The sequence below is a fragment of the Brienomyrus brachyistius genome, unplaced genomic scaffold (genome assembly GCF_023856365.1).
Source record: "Brienomyrus brachyistius isolate T26 unplaced genomic scaffold, BBRACH_0.4 scaffold221, whole genome shotgun sequence".
Classification (NCBI taxonomy): domain Eukaryota; kingdom Metazoa; phylum Chordata; class Actinopteri; order Osteoglossiformes; family Mormyridae; genus Brienomyrus; species Brienomyrus brachyistius.
In genome coordinates, this window is record NW_026042496.1 from 165,994 (window position 1) to 172,633 (window position 6,640).

Consider the following 6,640-nt stretch of genomic DNA (forward strand, 5'->3'; position numbering starts at 1 on the left):
GTCTGTAAGCACAAGCAAACTGCCAGCACTTTTGTTTTACATGAAAATAGTTTGATGTCGGCCTATTGCGTTATTGTCTGGCTATAATTTGGAGGCAATATTAAACAATAGGCCCATATATTGTAAATATACATGTTGTGTTGTTTTGTTGTTATCACAAACGTATAGCCTGATCATAAATTTCATGGATACCTGGATGTTGTATGTTCCATTATATTTATGAATGAATGATTTATGTGAAGTCTGGCTTAGATTCGAGAATTAATCATATAGATTAAAAAAAGTTTTCATTTAAAACTTATCTCATATAATAAAATCCTCGTCCGAACGAACATATGTCAGAATGAAAAAACATTTAAATTATTTTTGTGATGCATCAGTATCAATAGCTACAACGTCATAACAGATATAGATATAATGCGGTTCATACTTTTGAAGTTGATGCGTATCTCCCGAAAAAAATCAACTCCAGAAGAGTCCGCGTCTGTAAATGCCTGAACTTCGGAATCGATCCTACCTTTGTTAGGCGCGGCATCTGTGTCTTGCAGCTGTTCCCTTGGATAAAGATGTTAATTGTCATGCTTACAGCATCTCGATCTCCGGCGTTTGTGAAGTTGGGATTGATGCTGTCCTGTGTTTTTTTTTTCCTTCCACACTTAAGCTCTGCTTGTTACTGCCCCATAGCGGAGCGCAAGTGAAACGGACTACCGGAGATTTGCACTGTTTTTCTGTTAGTGTGTATAATCAAAATATGACTCAGTTTGGCCAGTTAGAAAAATATGATAATAGAAAAGTATTCTTTTCCTCTCACTTTTTTTTCTTGATTTAATTACCGACTTCACGTACTTACACTGTGTCCCGTTGCACGATGTAATATTGCGAAACTATGATTTTGTGGCAGTGTTTTGTAAAGGAATTTTCCGTTTAATCATCGTCTTAGTATAAAGCTATATGGTTGTTCTGGTATCAGTGGACGTACATTATGTATTTTTTCTTCTCTTGAGCACCATGGTCATGACATGAAGCTCAGTCATTGATTACTCGCAAATGTTAGTAGTCATCCGCTGTTTATCTTGAAGATGTAAAAGTAGTGCGCGTACATCTCCTCGTTAGTATAGTGGTGAGTATCCCCGCCTGTCACGCGGGAGACCGGGGTTCGATTCCCCGACGGGGAGAGTCTGCATCTTTTTGCCTCGGTCTCAAAAGGCACCAAGCTAGAACCGGCCCCGTGTTAGTGGAAACGGGGCTTGTGACTTGTACTCATGCATAATATTCTGCGGGTCGCTCAGCAGCGCAGCATATGAAACTAGACTCGGATTGTAAGTGTGTGGTTTTGATAATTGATGTATGGATGGATGGATCCTTAATAAGAGATATAAACAATAAGGTCCAGTCGCCAACTAATCATGTAAAATACGTCATAAACTCATGGTTGTTAAACCCAGAATAAAAATGAAGACGTATAACTAGGAAAGTCAACTTGCACATTTCAATTTTGGTTCGATATAATCACGTTGTCCTTAACCCTCCAGTGCAGGAGGGGACGGTAATGCGCATCGAATGTTTCCGAACCTGTGTGTGATACAACCGAGGAAGAGCCGATGACTTCGGGGGAGGAGGGGCAGGCGACTCGGAAGAAAAAGCAGCAGAACCCAATGCAGCCTGTAGCCCATTCAAAGGCCTACTGTTGGACCTCTGCTTATTTTGCAATACGTCTTTAGTACGGACTGAAAAATGTCCGATTTCGATGAGTTTGAGAAGCAGTTAAGCGAAAATCGGCAAGGTAAGTTTGGCTTTGAAGATCGGTGTATGCTCCCTGTTTTAGGGTAATAAAGTGGCCGGCGTGTCCTAGCGCCGAGGATGGTGCGGAGGGCACTTCTGCTGGTTCCGAAAAGAAAAGCGCGGCTGGGAAATCGGTGCCTTTTATCCGAGCGCTCGCCGATTCTGAAACCTGCCCGATTCTTCTTCTCCCAGCTGCCGCAGGATCCCCGAAAACTGACCGCTTTGGTAAATCAGTGACATTCTTTGCTTGGCATTGTTATAGAGATCGCTAGGCCTGCATCCATCAGTGCCCGGCGTACATAACATGGACATTTCAATGAAACGTTATTGGGGTGCACTCGATGTGAAAGCCTGCGGTTTTATTTATTTAATTATTTACCATTATACACTTGGATCATAAATTGTGACCCGCGTATTTTCATTCGCAGTAACACACTATGCATGGATGTTTGTTGCAAGCGTTATATTTTCAAGATCACGTTTAAAGTTTTATGCAAATAAAAACGACCGCGACCACTTGATTTAAAGTCCGCACTTAATAACAGTGTTAGTTACTTGGTTTTTAAATACTACGACGAGTTTTCTATATAATGATATGATTTTGTCTCTTTCCGATGCACAATAGCCTTTCCCTTGGGTCCGAAATGCTGGCCCTGTCATCCGTACAGAATAAGTCTTTCTCACACGATCGCCGTTTCTTCATGATGTATAGACTCTAAAAATCAGCCGCGTTCCCTGGAATCATAACAACTGCTTTTAGGTCGTTATTGCAAAGTCTTGCACCTGTATCTACCCTTACAGCGGATAGCAGTAACTAACAATGATGTACAGTTATATAACAATACACATATAACTTCATTAAAGTGCAGAGAATCCAGTAAACTGAATAAACTTAAGCCATACTAACGCAACTGAAATATACAACATGCGTTACAACGGAGTCGAAAGTAGGATTGATTTATGTACCTATCAAATGGCAATCTTGTCATATCAGCTCCTTATCACTAAATCACTAAAATGTCATTCGAAACGACCTGATTCGGCTAGACGAGCACTAAGTGCCGCCGTGTTTGATAAACTAGCAGTTCCAGTCATTCATATCTGCGCTCTGACTATGCCTGCGATTGCGGTAATTGGTTATTACCGATTTACGTAAGATGCATTGGCCGCTCCGTGTCTGTACTTTTGCAGCGGTGCATTACCGTAACGCTGTTATAACTGATGCATGAAGCTGATTCCTCGAGCAGCACCTGCGTTTAAATGCTTCACTGAAAACTGCACCTTCAGGGATTTATTTAAGCTTCTATATGAAGGACCTGCTGGGATAGAAAGGTGATATTTTATTGCTAGTTTAATAAAGTGCTGTCTGTCAGATTGAAACGATATTAATTACCCATCCATCGTCCAACCAGTTATCTTAGTCAGGCTCCCCTGGAGCCTATTCCAGGCAAATTCCCCATACAGAGAGCAGAGGCAAAATTCAGGCCTCCAGACTCGGAGGCGTGAGGCAACTGTACTCACCACTGTGCTCCTATATCATTAATTAGTCTGGTTATGTTTTTATTGTTTCACAACAGACTGACATTCAAGGGGATGTCCTTGTGCCCTTGAAATTATTAGCCATTGAGAGATGGGTGTGTTTGTTTCAGGAGGGTGTGATTGAATATGTGAATTGAATGGAGGTGCTTCATTCTGGTGAGGAAACTGGGGAGTTAGACCCCGTACCACATCTTGGTCTCCGTAAGTGACTTTTAAGGCATAGCGCTGGGTCAGTCAGCATCCAGCACCCCAGGGAAGTTGGTAATATGATTACTCTGTGACTCATGGGCTTCAAACCCACAACCATCCGGACACACATTCATAATCCCTCTGAGTTACACATCTTGGATTTATCGAAATGGATGGTAGGGGGGCAGTCATGTCGCTCCGCCCACCGTCTCACTGGTACCACGGTGTCGTCCCCCAGAGCGGGAGAAGGAGCGACACAAGAAGCGTAGCCGCAGCCGGTCTCTGAGCCGTGGCGAGAAGCACCGCCGCTGGAGCAAGGACTCCAGGGGGCGGAGTCACGAGAAGCGCAGCAGCAGCCGCGACCGCAAGGGTCGTGACCGACGGAGCAGCTCACGCGAGCACAAGAAGCACAGGTACCCCCCCTCACGGTCCCGGTTACAGGCACTGAAGCTGATATCTAGCATGGTTTGAGGCCTCTTAACAAGTTTCTTTCACAATCAACCAATTGGTTTCTTCGTGGTGGGAAGGGGGACTGTACCCATATTAAATTTTAACTGGCGTTTATAAGTAGCCCCCGCCATAGCGATGGGACCTCAAAGCCAGCCTAAAAAGTGGCGCATGGTCACACCCTCATGACCTTAAACTGCCTGCGATCCAAAGTTAAATGTAAACATTCTGCCATCTGTTTGTTTTTGCCAGATTCTGAGTGTTTACACTGTATTGTTTGGGGAAAACAACCTTCTGTTTTGTGTTTGGGCAGCTACTCTCCTCGGAGAAGCCGTAAGAAAAGGACATACAAGTACTGGGATGTTCCCCCTCCGGGATTCGAGCACATCACCCCCATGCAGTACAAGGCAATGCAAGGTTTGGATGCGACGCTTCCATGTGTGCTAGTTCAGTATTGCAAGGTTATGGTATATTGGTTGCAATGAAAGCATTTATTCTGGAGTGCCCTCCTCCCCCCTGCTGGTCAAAGAGGGAATAACACTTGGGATGATTTCAGACAGTGTGAAGAGAGCTTAAACCTAGGGGTTAGAAGCAAATGAAGGCGACGATCCGGATGTTCTGGCCGTCCCTGGTTGGGGTCTTGAAGCCCTTTCTCCTCCCCACAGCTGCAGGGCAGATCCCCACGATAGCTTTACTGGCAACATCCACCACCAGCGGCGTGGCAGTGACGCCCACCCAGGTGCCGATGGTCGGCAGCCAGATGACCCGGCAGGCCAGGCGGCTTTATGTCGGCAACATCCCCTTCGGCCTGACGGAGGTGAGTCCAGGCAAAGTCCCGCGTTGCCTTCTGTCATGCATACTGGTGTCATGTGTAGCTCAGTGAGTTAGGACACTGAGCCGGTCACAAGAAGGTTGTTGGTTCAAATCCCTTGGGCAGCAGAGTGATTTCACCATTGGGCCCCCGAGCGCAGCCCTTAAGCACTATTTGCTCTAGGAACTGTCTGGTCCTGCTTCTTCAATGAAATGTATGTTGCTTTGGATGAAAGTGTCCGCAAAATAAATAGATAAATGTACTAGACTTGTCAGTCATTTTTTTTCTCGTTTGCCTGTTTTGATGTCTTCAGACGTCTGCCTGTCTTCATTCAGTGTGTCTGCCTGTCTTTTTAGGAGGCCATGGCGGATTTCTTCAATACCCAGATGCGATTGGCTGGCTTATGTCAAGGTCCCACCAATCCCGTCCTCGCTGTTCAGATAAACCAGGACAAGAACTTTGCCTTCCTTGAAGTAAGAGTCTTTCCTGCCTAATGGCTGCTGTGTCCAGGCGGAGACCGCAGCCTTCCCTGATTAACGACGTTCTTCGTTCTGCCCTAGTTTCGGTCCGTGGATGAGACCACGCAGGCAATGGCCTTCGACGGCATCATTTTCCAGGGTCAGTCGTTAAAAATCAGGCGGCCCCACGACTATCGCCCCCTGCCTGGCATCTCAGAGCAGCCCGCCTTCCACGTACCAGGTCCGTTTTGCTTGTCGCCGTCATAACCTTAATCTTTATTTACCTTTGAAGAGCCGATCGGCAAGGCCAGTTTTTTGTACTCGTTACGGACTGACTGTCCTTCGCAAGCTGCGGATGTCTTGTCATATAAAGAGGGAGACTTTCACTTTTATTTACTTAATGTTGTAAATATTTAGCAGACAGTTTTATCCAAAGTGAAGAATGTTTTTTTTTTTTTTTTTTTTTTTGAGAAATCAGGGTCAGCCTGTCCCTAGAGCAAACTCGCCGGCCCAGTGGTGTGATCACCAGTGATGTGAACCAGTGATCTTCTGATGATAACGCTGGCATCCTAACCAGCTGAGCCACACACACACACACACAGCTCAGTCACTCACTTCTTACTGTTAACATAGGGGTGTTGTGTGGCTCTGTGATGTTTGCCCATGAAAAGAAGGTTGCTGGTTGGCAGGGTTGGCAGAGTGATTTCACCACTGGGCCCTTGAGCAAGGACCCTAACCCCCAAATTGTTCTAGGGTTGCTGGCTCCTATTCTAGTTAAAAATTCTGGACACACCTACTGAAAATGACTTGTTTTTCAGCAAGATAATGACCCAAAGCCCACCTTGAAGGTTATGCAAGTAGCTTATTACCTTGTGAACTAGGAAAGAGATGGTCCCCACAGCCCCCCAACCTAAACTCTATAGAGCTGGTTTGGGATCAGTTGGATGAGAGTAAGAGTAAGGTAGCCAGCTTGCGCGCAGAACTTGTGGAAACTCGAGGACTGTTGGAGAAACGGTCCAGGTGGGTACATATGTTAGCTGGTTGAGTCCGCAATGCTGTCATCGAAGCCAATGGCTCCTATTTTGAAGAGACAAAAATTTTGTCTTTGCAGTACTTCATATGCATAACTTCCATGCCCAAAGGCCTTTTACTATAAGGTGAATAACAGCTAAAATAGAGACAAATGCATTAAGAGCAGGTGTGTCCATACTTTTGACTGGTGCTGCATGTGTCAGCATCTCCCATGGAGAGCAAGATGGGAGAGACAAAAAACAGTCGTCAAACTGCCCCAGTATTTAGGTATTTTTTTGCTGGAGTTACATTTATCTGATATTATATAGGAGATAACGACGTCATACTGATTTGAAGTTGGCTTATTTCACTCGCGCCGTTTGCTCGTGGTCATTATCCGGCA

At 45.2% G+C, this 6,640-nt stretch overlaps 1 non-coding gene across 1 annotated transcript; it reads left to right on the forward strand.

The window, feature by feature from the left end:
- Nucleotides 1-1,103: 1,103 nt before the first annotated feature.
- trnad-guc (transfer RNA aspartic acid (anticodon GUC)) lies at nucleotides 1,104-1,175 on the forward strand. The gene has a single exon. It is a non-coding gene; the product is annotated as a tRNA-Asp (tRNA).
- Nucleotides 1,176-6,640: the final 5,465 nt, after the last annotated feature.